Genomic DNA, 16077 nt, shown 5'->3' on the forward strand with positions numbered 1-16077 from the left:
CATTGTCTGTAACAAATAAATAAATGGATAAATCCAAACGGTACGGAACTGACCGTACGTCTATTTTAATACCAAATGTAAATAGTTTATTATTATTATTATATTTGTTTTTAGTTATTTCTTAACCCGTGTGCGGATACTGTCACAAATTTGTATAAAATAAATTTTATTTAATGGATGATAATGGAATGGTAACCCCACCCGCGCTATCGCTATACTACTATTATGGTATAGCGATGGACGAACGTGCAAATCTGTGCCTCGGCTACGCCTCGGCCCACATTTGCACGTTCGTCCATCAATGTCTCAGTTGCTGGCCGCTGCAGTAACGTACTATTATTCCAAACATACCTGCATACTTAAATTATGACTCATAAGAAAACTCGTCAATGTAATTTACTAAGAAATATATCTATTTATAGTATCAAATACGTTCTATAAAACCACACAATTATAAATACAAGTGATTTTAAAACTTAATCATATAATAATAATGATTAATTTTGTTTGTACAAACAGGATATTAATTGTAGAAGTAATAATTTACAATTAGGTAGTAGAGGTTACATCCGAGTATTCTTTGTATACGATGTAAAGGAAAAGAGATTTAAATGTAATAGAAATACAATTCAAAATCCAAGTATGTAAACGAAAATGGTATCTCTAAATTTTTTTTATAGGTGAAAATGGAATAGTATCCCCGCTTGCGCTAACGGGATACGCTGGCGGAAAACCAGTGAAGGGTGATAGATGAGAATGAAAACAGGCCAGTTAGCCCATCATGATGAATTCATCAGGAATTAACCATGACAGTTTCCAGGGAGAACCGCGAGGAGGTCGACCTGGTTGGGTATATTGCTAGCAATGGGATTCTCAGTCTCCATTACTAACAATCCCTTTCCCCCCGGTGTCTCTAAATTACGCCCATAATAGTTTTATTTTATAGGACGAGAATGAAATGGTAACCCCGCCTGTGCTATCTCATTACGCTGGCGGGGCATCAGTGAAGGATGATAGGTGAGGATGAAAAGTCAGGATAGTTAGCCCATCGTGATGAATTCCACTAGAATCAACCACGGTAGTTTCCAATAGAAACCGCGTGGAGGTCGACTTGATATAAATATACACCCTGTATTGCTGGGGTGAAAGGAATTGTTTGTAATGGAGACTGAGAATCCCATTGCTAGCAATATACCCAACCAGATCGACATCCTCGCGGTTCCCCCTGGAAACTATCATGCTTAATTCCTGATGAATTCATCATGATGGGCTAACTGGTCTGTTTTAATTCTCATCTATCACCCTTCACTGGTGCTCCGCCAGCGTATCCCGTTAGCGCAGGCGGGGTTACTATTCCATTTTCACCCATCAAAAAAAAAACCCTGTATTGCTAGTAATGGCGAAATTAGACTCCAAAACTAACAATTACTTCCCCCCCCCCCTTTTATATAGATTGTTAGCATAGACATAAGACAAATGTCTAACAAATTTATTTTTAAGAGAAATGTCTACGAATATCTTTAGAAAAAACTGTGAAAGCATTTCATCATCTTCATCATCATCACTTTTGATCTCTATCGTTGTTTATTTGTGTTATCGTATATAATCTATAAGTATGTAGGTATATACAAATAGAGGTTTGTTTGAATCGAAGCATTTGGCGTTCCATTGTTTCTGCCTACCCTAATGGGAGACAGGCGTGACAGATATGTATGTATGTATGTATACAAATATGTCATAAAAATACGTATGTATGTAGACATATTTGTATATTTATATAATATTAATATATAGTTTTTCATTGCGTAATAAAATTTCTGTCTAGCCAAAGGTTGACTGGGAGCGAATGCTATATAGTACTAAGTCCTCCTTTTGTACCAAACAGTTTTCTGTAATGTGGTCAGTAAAGCATAAATAAATAAATAGCAAATTACTATTGTGTTCTCGTGCTAAGATAATTAAAGTAGGCGTTTCTTTTACTATTTTTTTTTTGTTTTTTCGTTATTACACTATCTAATATTATAGAATATGTTTATTTAACACTTTATTGCACCAACATTACAAGATTTGTCGAAGAGTTTTCGATAAGTATAGAGTAGTACAAAGGACAGGTCTTATTGCTTAGTAAACTCTGATAGACAACCTCTGAAAAGGAAGAATTAATGAATAAATAGGTAATATAATAAATAAGTATATATATATATATATATATATATATATATATATATATATATATATATATATATATATATATATATATATATTTGTGTGTGTGTGTGTGTGTGTATATATATATATACATTACAAAAAGATTTGGTTTTTAGTTTTCCGACCGGCCACCTGCCTGACATCAACCCTCTTTGGGAATATATATATAATATATGCATTGTTAGTAATGGGAATTAGTAGCCACATTGCTAGCAATATACTGTATCAGGTCGACCTCCTCGTGGTTCCCCCTGGAAACCATCGTGGTTAATACTTCTCGCATTCGTTATAATGAGCTAACTGACCTGCTTTCATTCTCACCTATCATCCCTCACTAGTGCCCCGCCAGTGTACACCGATAGTACATGCGGGGTTACCATTCCACTATCAATCAATTAAAAAAACACAATTGTTTCATGGTAGAACCACGAATGGGACAGAGATACACAAGCAAACGACATTTATACAAATTCTTTCTCTGATAATAGTAAAAACCCGGCATAGAATGGGCTATCCCGTTCCTTTCACGTGCGTGTCGTAAGAGACGACTAAGGGAGCTTAATCCTCGAGGGATGGGCAGTAGCGTCCCATTTTACACATTACCAAAGATGTCGAAGTCACCATAACGATACATACAATTCCTACGGTGTAGCGCCTCACAGGCGGCAGTAGTTTTTTTTTTAATGGATGAAAATGGATTGGTAACCCCGCCCGCGCTATCGGTATACACCGACGAGACACCAGTGGAAGATGATAGGTGAGAATGAATGCAGGTCAGTTGGCCCATCATGATGAATTTGACAAGAATTAAACATGATGGTTTCCAGGGGGGACCGCGTGGAGGTCAACCTGAGAGGGTATATTACCAGTAATGGGGCTATTAGACTCCATTACTAACAATCCCTTTCCCCCCGGCGACAGTAGTAGCTCACCATCAGGCGAGCCGCACGCTCGTTTGCCCAGTGTGTTATTAAAAAAAATAGGCCGTTAGCTTGTTTGCCACTCCACGCACAAAAAAACTGTAGTATCGGAATAGTACCGGCGATCTTTCTACGATTAACCGCAAAAACAGTTCTGTATCATTAGCCTTATTGAAACCGGTTCCACTGTGAGACAGTTAATGTGTTTACTAACTTAATATACCTAATAAAACAGAAATACCTCTGGTGACCAGAAGGCTGGCCTATACTTTGGCCAACGCATTTCCATTGCTATTCAGCGTGGAAATGCAGCAAGTATCCTAAGCACCCTATTTGATAGTTAAGGAGGGGCAATTAAAAAATGGACTCGAAGCGATTTTAACCCTCTTGATCCGGACCATTTTTAAATTTTTTTATACAACTTAGAATGGCCAACAAGCTGACGGTCCACCTCATGGAAAGTGGTAACCGTCGCCTATAGACATGAGCAGTACCATGGACATAACAGAGTATACTGTTTCGCCCGTAATACCCCCCATGTATACCATTTTTAAATGCAATGCTACGAGTAGATATCGGTGCCAAATTTAACAAAAAAAAAAAGGAAATTAAAAAAAATGCTGTAAATATTATATATTTACAGCATACATTTATGTAGTTATTGATATTTTCTTCAATATTGTAGAACATACTTTTGTTCTATCACCAATAGTTTCCGCAGCGCACGCGACGAAAGATATTTTATAGCATTTTTTGTACACCTTGAGTTACGTTGCTAAAGTTTTAGTAAGGATCCCTAGTCATTTCTAACAATAAATATAGCCTATGTTACTCAGGGTGAATGTAGCTTTGTAATGGTGAAAGAATTTTTGAAAATGGCAAAGTAATTTTTGTGTTTATTCATTACAAATATACATACACACGAATATGCAAATCTTTCCTCTTTATAATATTAGTGTAGAGTGTAGATATATATTTATATATATATATATATATATATAATCCACAATGATGCGTTGTACTGTCCCAACGGATGTAGCACAGATAAAAAAAATGTTACTATTAATTTGTTATGTTATTATTCATTATCATGTTGTAAAAAATATACTAAAGTACATATGAATAGCTCTTCCGCAATAGTGTACATGATATATATATGTATTTTTTTATAATTATTTAGAATATTATAATATAATATTCCTCAGGAATGGCAACGCATGGGGGGTATCATGGGCGAAACAGTATACTCTGTTATGTCCACGGTACTGCTCACGTCTATAGGCGACGGTTACCACTTTCCATCAGGTGGGCCGTCAGCTTGTTTGCCATTCTAAGTTGTATAAAAAAAAAGAATAGGGTTCTTCAAAAGAGGGGTAAAGAGGTTCCTTCAGGGTCGGTTGCGCGCGTGTAATACCTCTGTTATTGCGGGTGTTCATAGACTACGCTAACCGCTTATCATCAGGTGGGCCGTATGCTGGTTTGTCACCTCAGTGATATAAAAAAAATGACTTTCCATCAGGTGGGCCATCAGCTTGTTTGCCATTCTAAGTTGTATAAAAAAAAAAACAAAAATGAAACTCAAAACAATAATAATCTTTCGAACTGAACCTTTACTTCCTTTACCGGTTATCCTTAAACCTTACCAGTTTTAACTTAACAGAGGTCAAAGAACGAATATGGCTCTAGTTAATGAAATAACTAGAAGCTTTAACTCTGTAAGAATACAACGAATTTCAATTATGAAGGCATGAATGAACTACAAGATATGGGGGGAAAGGGATTGTTAGTGATGGAGACTAAAAATCCCATTGCTAGCAATATACCCAACCAGGCCGACATCCACGCGGTTCTCCCTGGAAACTGTCATGGTTAATTCCTGATGAATTCATCATGGTGGGCTAACTGGCCTGTTTTCATTCTCATCGATCACCTTTCACTGGTGCTCCGCCAGCGTATCCCGTTAGCGCAGGCGGGGATACCATACCATTTTCACCCATCAAAAGATATTTCCTAGATACCCTACATTGTAAATATTTTGTAAGAAAATGTAGGGTACTTGAATATTTCGCATTTTTTTTTAATGGGTGACAATGGCATGGTAACCCCGCCTGCGCTATCGGTATACACTAGCAGAGCATCAGTGAAGGATGACAGAGGAAGATGAAAGGGCAGATCAGTTAGCCCATCGTGACGAATTCAACGGTAAATTAGTCATAATGGTTTCCAGGGGGAACCGCGTGAAGATCGACATGATAAGGTATATTGATAGCAAAGGGGACTAACCTCCCCATTACTAACAATCCCTTCCCCCCCGTGTTGCAGGCGTCAATAGGCTACAGTAACCGTTTACCATCAGACGGGCTGTATGCATGTTTGCCACCTTTGTGGTATAAAAAATAATAATAACTAGTAATTCATAATAAACAAATTAAAGCAATTCCCACGTTATTAGACATAATATTCCGTATATATGTACAAACAAACAGACTAATTAATATTTCTTACGTAGTTGTGTTTTTTATTTTCTTTTTTTATATATATTTAAGTATTTATTTATTGCTTGAGGTTAAAACTATGCTCCGTAACGAATAAATTTAATATGAAAATAATATGATATTTATCGCTTCACGTCATACTTGGGTACTTTTTAGGCGACTAGCTTCGTGCCCGGTACTTCGGACGTGTTTTTTTTTTATACCACTGAGGTGGCAAACAAGCATATGACCCATCTGATGGTAAGCGGTTACCGTAGCCTATGAACGCCTGCAATACCGGAGGCGCGCGTTGCCGACCCTGAAGAAACCTCTTTACCCACCTTTTGAAGAACCCCATGCTGTAGTCTGTATGGATTTCAAAAGTAGAAAAACTAATATACAACCTTAGATTATATAGATATAGGGTCTCCATACAAATGCTTCGAGAAAAACGGGTAAACTTTTTCATACAATTTTGCGTGATAAATAGTTACGAGTGATTCCTTTATAACTTCTATATTTATTTTGTTTTATAATTTTAACATCTTTTTAATGCGTAAACACTCATTTTATTTATTAAATAATTAAATATAGATACGTCAGGATACATTGTGTGCGTAAGTATATAGAACACTGATAAACAAACGAGTCAGCTAATTTGACAATTAGCTGACAAAAAGTTGACCCGTTTTTAAGGTTGGAGGCTCTATCCATTATAGGTAATCTAAGATTTGAGTGTTGACACAAAATATACTTTCGTTTTTAAATAATAAAAAATGTCAGCCTTTTTAATTAACATCATTATATTAATGTAAAAACGACACATATATCAGAGGGAGACTTTGTACAAAAGTCGATTGCTTGGGTACCTCTGTCACATTCGTGTTTCAACCGTGAAGCAGTTGTGTTTGCATGGCTGTGTTTCGGTTTAAAGGGTGGGATATGGCGTGAATTTATTGGGTACAGAGGAATAACACCTGAGTCCTCAGGAATGGCAACGCATGGGGGGTATCATGGGAGAAACAGTATACTCTGTTATGTCCATGGTACTGCTCATGTCTATAGGCGATGGTTACCACTTTCCATCAGGTGGGCCGTCAGCTTGTTTGCCATTATAAGTTCTATAAAATTATAAAAAAAATAAAAGTTAACTTAAAAATGGAACAAATCGCGCCACAATTGTTACTGTTTTTAAGTCGTTTAAAGTAATCTAATATGCTAATACAATTATGTATTGAAACCAGTTTTTAAAAACGAGATTTTTATATGACATACCTGTTATTTTTTATGTGGTAGGAAATGATAAATAAGTTAGCAATGTCCGCTGTCAAATAAGGATAGAGCATTAAGTATGAGACGACGGGGGGGAAGGGATTGTTAGTAATGGAGACTAAAAATCCCATTGCTAGCAATATACCTATATATATATAATTTCATGATTATATTTTCTATGAACCACCATAAACTAACACCCTTTATTCATAAAAACTAAAATTTCCCACAAACCCATTTTAACCATAACCATACATTCGATACCGTATACCACACCATATCAGCCATTAATTCTTCACCGCTGAACATCATCAACATTATTCTTTATCTGTCCACTGCTGAACATAAGCCTCCCCCTTGGGGGGTTTGCCAGTACTTACCACGCTTGGCAGACGGATTGGCAACCGCAATCAGGCTTTAAAGATGTTTTAAGAGGGACGCTGCTGCCCATCCCTCGCCCTTTCTTAGTCGCCTCTTACGACACCCACGCGAAAGGAAGGGGTAGCCTATTCTATGCCGGGACCACACAGTAATAATATCACAAAGAAATCTTTGTTCTAACTATTAACTATTATTAATTAATTATTTTTAAAATTTTTACAAAATTCACATCTCCCCTCTTAAGGACAGGAGATGGCAACTAACTCCCGGTAGAAGCACAGTCGGCCGGGATTCAAGGCGCCAGGGAGAGAAACCGGCGTACAATGCGGGCAGTATCTAAGAGCACCGCTTTCTGCATCTTTCCCGGGAGTGAGCCGCCTCGGAATCCCAACCGTCTGAGATGTTGTTCCAGACTGGTTGGGATAAGACCGTTCACCGACATAACGATTGGAATGATTTCGGTGGACGCCACCCCCCACATTTCGGTCACCTCGTGAGCCAGGTCGAGATATTTTCTCTTATTCTCGGTTTCGGCTTTCACGAGGCTCTCGTCATGCGGTATGGTGACATCCGCTATTATTCATTAATTATTTTTAATTTATTATTATCTCATAACTTGTACCTCTACTTGTACATACTTGTACATATAGTAGTACCGCATTCGTGTATTCTGACACTTCCCTACGGTTGACTGGGAGAGAATGCTTTTAGCATTAAGTCCGCCATGTACACATGTTATGTACTAATGAATAAATAAATAAATAAATAACTGCGTCAATTATAAACCGATTTGGAAAATTCTTTTTTCGTTTTTATCTAAAAGGATGTACTTCCAGATTGGCCTCGTAGTTAGTTTAGTAGTTTAATTTTTAAATCAATATAACTGTTTTTATTTTTATTTTATTTTCTTATTAACACGTCGACTGTCGTGACAATTTTCAGAAAGTTAATTTTAAACTTTCACATTGAAAACACATATTTTAAATTCTATTTAATCGAATTATATTATTAAAAACTCTAATTCTAGTTATCTTAAAAAAAAAAAGCATAAAAAAGGCACACATACACATAAATAAACAAACATTTACCAGAGGGAGACTTTGTACAAAAGTCGATTGCTTGGACACCTCTGTCCCATTCGTGTTTCAACCGTGAAGTAGTTGTGTTTGCATGGCTGTGTTTCGGTTTGAAGGGTGGGATATGGCGTGAATTTACAGGATACAGAGGAATAACACCTGAGTCCTCAGGAATGGCAACGCATGGGGGGTATCATGGGCGAAACAGTACACTCTGTTATGTCCATGGTACTGCTCATGTGTATAGGCGACGGTTACCACTTTCCATCAGGTGGGCCGTCAGCTTGTTTGCCATTCTATTATATTTGTTGTATAAAAAAAATACATTAAAATATTTTTTTATTCTTTATTGTACACAAAAGGTTATTGAAATGTAAAAACAAACATAATAGTGCACAAAGGCGAGCTTATCTCCAATAGAGATCTCTTCCAGCGAACCCAATATGAGAAAACTGACAGTTCATTAGTAGTTACAGTCATACATGTGTACCGATCGACTTAAATGTTATAGTTAAAAATTTCTTGAATTTGAATTAATTTTTATAATTATTTTTTCGATTCGTTTTATAATGAATTCTCTGTTCTGAATGCAAGTCAGCATTGGTTTTTTTGTTTCCCAGAAGCCACCTGTTAATATTAGCACTGATATGTTTTCGAGTTTAATGCTAACTGTACAAGAATGGTAAGTAAACCAGGACGAGATAACTCGTAGTTGGTGTCCTAGAATCTAATCTAGGAGTTATCTTGTAGTTGGCAGTCGACATCTTGCTACCCTTATCTTAATTATTATTTGGGGTCGTCGTAATATGGTTTTTACCCATATTACAAAAAAAATTGGCTTATAGTTTTACGACCGGCCACCTGCCTGACGTCTACCCTGTTTGGGTATTTTTTTTAATGGGTGATAATGGAACGGTAACCCCGCCTGTGCTATCGGTATACACTGTCGGGGCACCAGTGAAGGATGATAGGTGAGGATGAAGCAGGTCAGTTAGTCCATCGTGACGAATTCAACAGGAATTGTTCACGATGGTTTCTAGGAGGAACCACGTGGAGGTCGACCCTCTTTGGGTATTGTAAGTGGTGGCAGTTGCAAGCACAATGGCCGTTTACCATCAGACGAGCTGTATGCTTGCTTGTCACCTTCGAGATATAAAAAAAATCTTACTCCCCCCTGCTTACATATTTAGGCATTTTAGTTGCGAATAGTAATGTGTGAGGTGGTACTATTGGCGTCACAGTATACATATATACGTCATAAACTATGGTGTCGCTCATATCCATAAGGTTGCCACTTTCCATTAAGTGAGCTATCAGCTTGCTTGCCATTCCAAAGTTATGTAAAAAAATATATATTTCAAAGACTTACTTCCTGATATAAATGTGAAAGAGAGTTTGTTTGTCTGTTACCTTATAACGCCTTAACGGCTTAAAAAATCACTGTGAAATTCGATATACATGTACAACGCATGGGGGGTATCATGGGCGAAACAGTATACTCTGTTATGTCCATGGTACTTCTCATGTCTATAGGCGACGGTTACCACTTTCCATCAGGTGGGCCGTCAACTCGTTTGCCATTCTAAGTAGTATAAAAAATAAAAGTCACGTAGAATACGTTTTATCCCGGACACGAAAACAGAGTCACCGGTAAAAGCTATATAAAGTTATAAATAGACTTAAAATCTATTTAAAAAACAAGAACACACTTTAAAATAGTAAACAGTACGTCTAAATTACCTTCAATGTTGATAAAATGATGATGACTAGCTATTACTGATCGTTTTTATTCCATTGTTTGTAATCTTCGCACAAAAAAAAAACACATTTTCAACGATTTGTTCACAAATACGGCATTAAACTTTCATACCTTCGTCACTTAATTTATTAAAAAAAAAACTAAACACACTTTTAAATCGTATGTTTAAAAACTTGGAGCATTCTTTTTTCGAAACAATTTATTTTTACTATTGAGAACAATAAAAAACTACATATATTGTCTATTGTTAGTGGCACTGTACTGAAAAAAAAAACAAACACGTATCACATTCCTGTTCTAAATTTAAAATTTTAAAAAATTTACATTCGAACCAAAATTGATTCAAATCTACTACCTACTGAATGATAAGATTTTTTTTATGTTAAAAACTGTTTATTTATGTAAGATATATGGAAATCGAGCGCTCGAAAAACCCGTCGCGTATTTATACGAAGGTTGTTGGACGATTTTTGTTTTGTTTTTTAATAAAATATAATAAACACGAGCGTTGAATCAATGCTCGAGTTCGATACTACGGCGCACTCGGAAGGACTGGGCGCGGGAGATTCTAGGGCTGTCACAAACAAGTTTTTAACACTAAATAAAAGTAACAAAAAAAAAAATACAAAATGGCATAAATTATTTAGATGATTTTAAACGAGTTTTATTTATGTTTTGATACTTTTTTTATTTATTAAAACTTTAATGGATATTTATTTATTTATTTATGAATTTCCCACTTCACTTACAGTTACCCAAAACGTGTAGTGAGCCATGACGAACTTACGCCTTAATAATATTACAGTATCACCCAAAATATCAACCATAAAGAGTTCTTTTCCTCAATGGCAGTCAGTCGTCATTTTACGACCATTTATTTATACCAGTGTCATGTAGAGGTTCCCTTATATATGTATATATATATATATATATATATATATATATATATATATATATATATATATATATATATATATATATATATATATATATATATATATATATATATATATATATATATTTAAGGGAATAAATGTGTATCAAATTCCATGACAAAGTCTTAAGAAGTAACAAATAAACTCATACACACACACATACACATACATATACATACATACATAGTAAGGATACCAATATATAAAGTTAAGTAAGCTTATTTAAAAATATAACAAAAATTAAAAATATAAGAAAAATAAATTCTTAAGATTGCCAACCCTAATCCACTGTCATTAATGACTAGGTAAGTGGTATGCGCGGGCGCATGTACGTCATTGCTCGCGGTAATGGAGCAAGGCATCATCTGAAGCTAGAGACTTAATTATTGCATACTAGTAATTACCCGTGACTTCGTCCACGTGGCCAGGTTATGTGGATAAAAGTTCCAAGCACTACCTGTATAATAAACCAAGTTGAGGGGTGAAGGTATTGTCAGTAATGGGGACTACCAGCTCCATTGCTAGCAATATACCTTATCAGGTCGACCTCCACGCGGTCCCCCCTGGAAATCAACTGCAATAATTTATTTTGGGTGAATTTATCATGACAGGTCAAAGGAAGAAAGGGATTGTTACTAATGGGGTCCAAGAGCTGCACTGCTAGCAGTATACCCTATCAGGTCGACCTCCACGTGGTTCCCCTGGAAACCATCGTGAACAATTATTGGTGAATTCGTCACGATGGGCTAACTGGCCTGCTTCATCCTCACCTACCATCCTTCACTGATGCCCCGCCGGTGTATACCGATGGCGTGGGTGGGATTACTATTCCATTATCACCCATTACATCCCCTGCCCCTCCCCTTTTGTAAGTCGTTTAAATATAGTATTACATTGTACATTTATGAATTAAAATAAATGACTCAGTTTTTGCTATTTTCGTGTGGCCTGCCTTAATTTTAACATAGATAAAAAAGGCACTATTGAATTACGCACACTGCCAGTGCCGGACTAATTGGAGGGGCAGAAGGGGTGGTTCCCCCCGATCTCTGGTCCTTGGGATCTTCTAGACGCTTCTTTCCTTATTCATATTCTATGTATGTTTTCTTTACTGACCAACATTTCAACATCATGTCACCTTTTGTTATTCTGTTTTTATTATTTCTTTTATTTATATAATTTATTTATTTAATATATTATTTAAATACAATATATTTTTTTTCGTATGTATGTTTGTTTAAACATAATAAGTAATATTTTCTTATTCAAGTAAATTTAATAAGTCCTTAGTACTTTACTTAATGACAGTGGATTAGGGCTGGTCACGTTAAGAATTTAACAGTTTATGGGGGAGACCTATGTCCAGCAGTGGACGGAGATTCGCTGAAATGAACGAATGAACGAAACTTAATAATAGGCATTTCTAAATAGTCATTTTTTTACGAATCTACCGATCAGTTCGGAATGTAATTTCAGCTGAGAAGAAGAGAAAAAAAAGTTGCTTTTTCCAAATATACAACAGAAAAAATATGGACGGACAAAATGATTATCACAAGCTTCTTATTCCGCACTTACGAAATCTAATCTAATAAAAATCTGTTAAATCATATTTACTGAGCAAAGCCTATTACTCACTAAACGATTACTTGAATGACGAGTGTGCATGGCAATAGTTGTTCATGCACTGAATTTTCATTTAATGTTAGACATAGACACCTATATAAATATACATTGTAAATAAACTGGCTTTAAAAAAAAAAAGTAATTCAATTGAGTTTCTTGCCAGTTCTTCTCAATTGGATCTATATACCGAACTGGACGGTAGGGAAAAAAATAAAATTATAATGTAAAAATTTGACGTTCATAAGCGGCTAAAATGTCCTACATGAATAAATGATTTTTGAATTTTGAATTTTGAATTTTGAATTTTGAATTTTGAATAATTTAAATTCCACTTGCGAGACTTTAACTAAACAAACTTAAACACCAATAATAATTGTTCTTATCTATTAAAATATTTATTTAATTTACAATTTTTTTTTAATCTATGCACCGCCATTTACTCTCTCTGTTTACCGTAACGGTTGCCTGGTAGAGAATGCCATCAGGCATTAAGTCCGCCCTGTAGATATATTTTAATGTGTCCTAAAGTATAAATAAATAAATAAACACTCAGGTTGTGGAATGAGCTCCCTGCCGACGTTTTCCCAAGAGACTACAGCATGGGGTTCTTCAAAAGGGGGGTAAAAAGGTTTCTTCAGGGTCGGCAACGCACGCGTAATACCTCTGGTATTGCAGGTGTTCATAGGCTACGGTAACCGCTTACCATCAGGTGGGCCGTATGCTTGTTTGCCACCTCAGTGGTATAAAAAAAATAAACACTTATACATACAAATGTGAACTGAAAGCTTGTAAAATTGTATCAACTTCTTAAATAAACTATAAACTGGGGGCCTCATTTTTTGCCGCCCCGGGCCTCTGATGGCCTTAGTTCGCCACTGGATATTGCCCGCGTGTACTTATAAGGTATTGTATGTAGTGAGGCCAGTCAACCGCAAAACATGGTACGTATAAAGATAGATAGATAGATACTCTTTATTGTTTCCTCCATAAGATTACAATAGTAAACTTATTATAGATACAAACAATTACAAGAAATGATCACAGTGAGAAAACAATGGGCGACCTTATCGCTAAGAGCGATCTCTTGCAGGCAACCTTTGGATGGAGAGGAGTAATTATAAACAGTTTGATCGGAGGCACGATGAAAAATTTACTTAAAGAATTTAGATTACATTTTAGCCCGATAATGCAGATGAAGTTGCGGGTAAAAGCTAGTATATATATTAAACATATTAATTAAGTTAATTATATATGTATATATGTATGACCGACTTGAACAGTTTTTTTTAAAAAATCAGCAAAAACACTACATAATTCGCTATAATGGGCCAACTAATCTACTTTCATCCTCACCTATCATCCCTCCACGGTGCCCCGCCAACGTATACTGACAATGGAGGCGCATTTCATTTAAAAAAAAAAAAACACAATAAGTATCACTGGTTATTTGTTTAGATTTATTTTGTTTAATTCCGCTACCGTTAGTATGTGTGCGACTGTCAACACTTGAAGATTGACCACTGTTCCGAACTTAGTCTTAAGTCGAACGGTTGACACCAGACTCCGAGAAGCGATATTATAATTTACCTGAAGATTTCTCGTTTAAAGATGAAACACGTGTCGTGAAACGTGCGTGAACAAAATGACAGTCCAACATTGATGGCTAATATAAAAGGTTGTGGAACTTCTGGTAGTAATAGTGGCGTTATAACAAATTATCTGTAATTTTGAATTTTTGTAATAATAAGTAAATAAAATAATTAATAATTTAATTGTTTTTATGCAACTTACAATGACAAACAAGCTGACGTCCCACCTGACGGAAAGTGGTAACCGTCGCCTATAGACATGAGCAGTACCATGGACATAACAGAGTACACCGTTTCGCCCATGATATCCCCCCATGCGTTGCCATTCCTGAGGACTCAGGTGTTATTCCTCTGTACCCAGTAAATTCACGCCATATCCCACCCTTCAAACCGAAACACAGCCATGCAAACACAACTGCTTCACGGTAGACACACGAATGTGACAGAGGTGGCCAAGCAAACGACTTCTGTACAAAGTCTACGTCTGGTATGTTTGTATTTGTAGTTTGTATTTAATGAAACTCATTAATAATCATGGCGGTTCATTGCTAATGTGATTCTTGGGAAATCCGATTGGCGCCTGTGAGTAATTTCTAATTATGATTCATTGTAACATTAATTTAAAATTCCAAAGAAGTAATATAATGTTGTATGACATTAGATGCGCTTTGCACGTTTAAATAACTTTTCTTTATAATAAAAAAAACTGCTTATAAAATAAACATGCACTTTTATCGAAGGACGCCATGACAGACCCGCTTAATTACATTTCCAATGTTGCCAACCTTAGGTACAATAATTTCCAATATACTACAAGTAAAGTCTATAGGTGTAGATAGGTAGCTACAGTACCTAGTCTTTTTTTTAACTAACTTCAAAAAGAGCCACCAAAAACCACTAAAAAGTACAGTCTCCCGTACAAAAGTCGTTTGCTTGGACACCTCTGTCCCATTCGTGTTTCAACCGTGAAGCAGTTGTGTTTGCATGGCTGTGTTTCGGTTACAAGGTTATTTTCAATGGATGATAATGAAATGGTAACCTCGCCTGCGCTTACGGTTTACGCTGGCGGGACACCAGTGAGAGATGATAGGTGAGGATGAAAGAGCAGGTCAGTTGGCCCATCGTTATAAACCTGGGATTTAGCACGATGACTTTCTAAGTCATCTAAGATAGATCAAAATTTATTTTAGCGGGCTATGGAGTTTTTTTTTTTATAGGTGAAAATGGTATGGTAACCCCGCTTGCGCTAACGGGATACGCTGGCGGAGCACCAGTGAAGGGTGACAGGTGAGAATGAAAACAGGCCAGTTAGCCCATCATGATGAAATCATCAGGAATTAACCATGATAGTTTCCAGGGGGAACCGCGTGGAGGTCGACCTGGTTGGGTATATTGCTAGCAATAAGATTCTCAGTCTCCATTACTAACAATCCCTTTCCCCCCGGCTATGAAGAGTTATGCTCTGAGTCTCGGCGTGATAGAATCCGAAACGAGGGTATCCGCAAAAGAACAAAAATAACCGACATAGCTCGAAGGATAAGCAAGTTGAAGTGCCAATGAGCTGGTCACATAGCTCGAAGAACCAACAAACGATGGGAAAGAAAGGTTCTTGAGTGGCAACCACGTACGGGTAAACGTAGTGTCGTCGTCCTATCTCCCCACTAGATGGAGCATGACCTGAAATGTGTTGCAGGGAGTCAGTGGATGCGGGTGGCTCAGGACCGTTCTTTATGGCAGTCTATGGGGGAGAATTATGTCCAGCAGTGGACGGATAATGGCTGAAATAAGGGTGATGAATTTATATGAAGTAATTTTTTTTAACACAATTTTTAATCTATAC

General features: G+C 36.5%; 1 protein-coding gene across 4 annotated transcripts in view; it reads right to left on the reverse strand.

Moving 5' to 3' along the window:
• Positions 1-10625, reverse strand: part of LOC113522153 (uncharacterized) — a 28771-nt gene extending 18146 nt beyond the window's left edge. The window contains exons 1-2 of one of the 4 annotated variants that reach the window (XM_052892324.1): positions 10450-10625; positions 10072-10351 (exon numbers count right to left, since the gene is read on the reverse strand). The gene's annotated coding sequence lies outside the window, so the exon portion shown is untranslated. Of the gene's footprint in view, positions 1-10071 lie in introns of all 4 variants that reach the window. The other 3 variants (XM_052892325.1, XM_052892323.1, XM_052892322.1) reach the window with 3 other exon arrangements.
• Positions 10626-16077: the final 5452 nt, after the last annotated feature.

This window comes from Galleria mellonella, unplaced genomic scaffold (genome assembly GCF_026898425.1).
Source record: "Galleria mellonella isolate WM207_F2 unplaced genomic scaffold, CSIRO_AGI_GalMel_v1 utg158, whole genome shotgun sequence".
Taxonomy (NCBI): Eukaryota; Metazoa; Arthropoda; class Insecta; order Lepidoptera; family Pyralidae; genus Galleria; species Galleria mellonella.